Source organism: Myotis davidii, unplaced genomic scaffold (genome assembly GCF_000327345.1).
Source record: "Myotis davidii unplaced genomic scaffold, ASM32734v1 scaffold364, whole genome shotgun sequence".
Classification (NCBI taxonomy): Eukaryota; Metazoa; Chordata; class Mammalia; order Chiroptera; family Vespertilionidae; genus Myotis; species Myotis davidii.
The window spans coordinates 602,889-607,663 of record NW_006295560.1 but is presented as its reverse complement, the minus strand read 5'-3'; positions in this window follow the sequence as shown (position 1 = coordinate 607,663).

Genomic DNA, 4,775 nt, shown 5'->3' with positions numbered 1-4,775 from the left:
CCCAGTACATGAATTTTGTGCACCAGGCCTCTAATATTCTATGATTTCTCCATGACCATTGGGCATGGCCCTCATATTAAGGCCAGGACCACCCAGAGGCCAGAGGGGAATGTGAGGATCTCCTCCCTGATAATTCCTGTCCTTGGTTCTCAAGGCCAAGTAAGGAATTACTTTCATGGTGTACTCACTTTTGTAGGGTGTGTGGTTAACTTGATCCTTGTAGTACTCACCTTGGCCTCTGGAAAGCCTAGAAATCCTCCCACTACTGGCCTCAGGTCATACCCCTTAGACCAAGTCCCTCCCGCATTGTGACACCATTAGAAGCAGTGATTACATCATCACATCATGCCGACAGTGCCCAGTATCCCATGGCAGCAACAAGGGTGGGGTCCTCTGGGCCCTCATTGTTCTGAGAGGAACCAACATTCTCACTCAAGGTTCTCACCTTGACTTCTTGGAACTCCTTCCTTTCCTTATTTGGGGACCCTGCAGTCAGAGCAAGGCCCTCACATCTCTGACACCCTCCCTTACAGAGGTAGTCTAAGTGCCCTGCCTAAGGAATCTCAGGGATAATGGCTTGGGCAGTCTCTATGCCACCTCATGTCTCTAGTGTCTATGTTCCTCAGAGCTATAATTCACAGTTCTGTCCTTGTTTCCTGGCAGGGCCTAGGTTGCCACGCTGTGCTCATCTAGGTCTCACAGCTGTAGGTCAATGCCCTCACTTCCTGAGGTGCCAGAGAGGAACAGTCAGGGAATGCACATGAGGCTCTCCTTGCTAGTGCTCAACCAAGGGTGACATCAGGATTCAGGGTCCGTGGGGCCTGTCTGTTCAGGGTAAGGGTGTGCCCTTAGTGCTCACTCAGGATCCTTCCCTTGACTCCTGGAATGCCCCTGGAGCTCATCTTTCTTTCACCTTAACATCACCCATGTACACACACCAAAGCTCTCATGTCCCTGAGAACCCTGAAAATTAGTGAGTCGATTCTCAATCTGACAGCCCTTCCATGGCTTTTTGGGTCTGACAGGAAATACAAGTCAGTTTCTCTGTGACTCCAGTTATTATGTGGTGTTTGTCTCCAGTCCTCATTCATCAGAATCCTCCTCTTGACTCCTGTCTCTCCTGTGAAATGCTAGACTGACAGAAAAGTACCATTGCTACATCTTCATGACTTCATTGAACATGCACCCATCTTCCTCTTTGTTTGATCCATTTCCTCATTGCTTTTCAGGGAATGGACCAGTGGTTCCTTGGGAGTGTGAAACTTCCAGTTTCCTGATGACACTGCCCAGATGAACATGCTTATAATGCCCAGACTTCCCTTTACTCACTTCTTAATTTATTTTTTAAATATAAATTATTATTGATAGTATCTGAGAATATTTAATTTGTTTTATATTTATCTTTATTGTGTCCACTTTTCCCCCACTGACCCTCTCTATTATGCCCCACCCCCTTGGCCTTCACTACACTATTGTCTGTGTCCATGGTTTATATATATCCTATCTAATAAAAGAGTAATATGCAAATTAACCATCACTCTGTGACAAAGATGTTGGTGCCCATAGCGAGGGAGGGTGGGGGGGCTGGGGGGACGCTGGTGACATCGCCTTGGCAATGTGAAACCAACATCCCACACCCCGGCCAGAGGCTGAGGAGCGGACACTGGGCTCGTGGTCACCCATAGAATGTTGGGCTCAAGGTTGCTCCCGGTGACGTGAGCCCAGTGTCCCATGCCCGGGCCATGTGGAGGGAGGGGCTGGGGGCCCAGCATCTTGCACCCTGGCTACAAGGAGGGAGGGGCCTCTGGCCAGAGGCTTGATGTGGGACACTGGCGTCATTGTTTATTTTCTCCTTTGTTTCCCTTGCCCTGGGTGATTTATCATCAAACATATGCTAGGAGAGATGTCTGAGATTTTGGTTTCTTCTAGAATTTTTATGGTTTCATGATTTATCTTTAAGTCTTTGGAGTTTATTCTTGTGTATGGTGTAAATTGGTGGTCCAGTTTCATTTTTTGCATGTACCTATCCAATTTTCTCAGCACCATTTATTGAAGAGACTGTCTTAACTACATTTTATGTTCTTGCCTTCTTTGTCAAATATTGAGTGTAATGGCATGGCTTGATTTCTGGGTTCTCTAATCTGTTCTATTGATCTATATGCATATTCTTGTGCCAGTACAAGGAAGTTTGATTACCATGGCTTTGGAATATAACTTGATATATGGTATTGTGATTTCACCTATTTTTTTCTTCTTTCTCAAATTGCTGTGGCTATTCTGGGTCTTCTTTGGTTCCATATAAATTTTTGGAGTATTTTTCCACATCTGTGAAATATGCTGTTGGTATTTTAATAGGAATTTTGTTGAATCTGTAGATTGCTTTGGGAAGTATGGACATTTTGATTATGTTAATTCTTCCAATCCATGAACACAGTATATTCTTCCACTTGTTTGTATCTTCCTCTATTTCATTTTTCAGTGCCCTGTAGTTTTCTGAATATAGGACTTTAATCTCCTTGGATAAGTTATTCCAAGTTATCTTATTTTTTTTGTTGTTGCAAATATATTTGGGATTGATTTTAGTTTCTGTTTCTGAGAGTTAATTATTGATGTATGTAAATGCCTTTGATTATTTGATGTTAATTTTGTATACTGCTATTTTGCTAAATTAACTTGTTGAACCTAGTAGTTTTATTTGGTGGAGTCTTAAGGTTTTTCTATGCACAATACCATGTCATCTGCAAATAATGACAGTTTCAATTCCTCTTTTCTTATTTGAATGACTTTTATTTTTTCTTCTTATATGATCACTGTGACTAAGACTTCCAGTATTATGTTGAATAAGAGTGGTGAAAGTGGATATAACATTGAGTATGATGTTGGCTGTAGGTTTGTCATATATGACCTTTATTATATAGAGGTATGATCCCTCTATTACCACTTTGTTTTTATAAAAAATGAGTGCTAGCTTTTGTCTAATGCTTTTTCAGCATCTATGGATACAATCATATGATTTTTATTTTTCAGTTAGTTTATGGGGTGTATCATAATTATTGATTTGTGAATATTGTACCAGCCTTACATCCCTGGAATAAATCCCACTTGGGCATGGTGGATAATCATTTTAATATATAGATGGATTTTATTTGCTAATATTTTGTTGAGGATTTCGGCATTTATGTTCATCTGGGATATTGGCCTGTAATTTTCTTTCTTTGCAGTCTTTATCTGGTTTGGGACTTAGGATAATGCTGGAAGCCTTCCTTCCTCTTGAATTTTTTTGGAATGGTTTGAAGAGACTAGGTTTTAGTTCTTCTTTTAATGTTTGGTAAAACTCCCCTGTGAAGCTGCTAGGTCCAGGATTCTCTGCCCCCCCCTCCCCGCCACCCCCCGGGAGATTTTTTATTACTTCTTGAATTTCATTTGTCGTTTTTTTGTCTGTTTGTTTTTGTCTTTTATGCATTTATGACTCTTCAGTCAGTTTTGGAAGATTATATGTTTCTAAGAATTTGTCCATTTCACTTTGGTTGTCCAATTTTTTGGCATATAATTGTTTGTAATATTTTCTTAAAATCATTTGTACTTCTATGGTGTCATTTGTTACTTTACCTCTTTCATTTCTAATTTTGTTTATTGGGGTCCTCACTGTTTGTCTTTTAATGTGTCTGGCTAGCCATTCATCAATCTTTTTTATCTTTACAAAGAGCCAGCTCTTTATTTCATTGATTTTTTTGTGTTGTTTTTTTAGTCTCTATGTCATTTATTTTAACTCTGATCTTTATTATTTCCTTCCTTGTACTTACTCTGGGCTTTTCTTGTTTTCTTTCTAATTATCTTAGTTGTAGGGTTAAATAGTTTATCAGGGATTTTTCTTGTTTCTTGAGGTAGGTCTATAGTGCTATGAATTTACCTCTCAGGACTGCTTTTGCTGTTTCCCATAAATTTGAGGTTGTTTTGTGTTTGTTTTAGTTTTTTTATAGGATGTTTTAAATTTCTTCCTTGATCTAATTAATAACTCATTCATTGTTCAATATCATTCTATATAGCCTCTTTGTGTTTGAATGTATTTGAGTGTTTTATTTCATTTATTTCTACTTTCATGCAATTGTGATCTAAGAAAATCCTTGATATGATTTCAATCCTCTTGAACAGGTCTGTTGTTATTCTGCCCCACCTTGCTGAGAGTTTTTATCAAAAATGGGTGTTGAATTTTGTCAAATGCTTTTTCTGCATCAATTGATATGATCATGTGGTTTTTTCTTTCAATTTGTTTATGTGATGTATCACCTTTATTGATTTGCAGATACTGTACCATCCTTGCATCCCTGGGATAAATCCTACTTGGTCATGGTGTATGATCTTTCAGATGTACTGCTGTATCCGATTTGCTAAGCTTTTGTTGAGGATTTTGGCATCTATGTTCATGAGGGATATTGGCCTGTAATTCTCTTTCATTGTGTTGTCTTTACCTGGTTTTGGTATTAGGGTGATGCTGGCTTCATAGAATGAGCTTGGAAGCGTTCCTTCCTCTTGAATTTTTTGTAGTAGTCTGAAGAGGATAGGTTTTAGTTCTTCCTTGAATCTTTGGTAAAACTCCCCTGTGAAGCCATCTGGTCCTCGGCTTTTGTTTGATGGAAGCTTTTTGATGACTGCTTCAATTTCTTCCATAGTTCTTGGCCTTTTGAGATTTTTAGATTCTTCCTGATTGAGTTTTGGAATGTTGTATTTTTCTAGGAATTTGTCCATTCCCTCCAGGTTGTCTAGTTTGTTGCAGT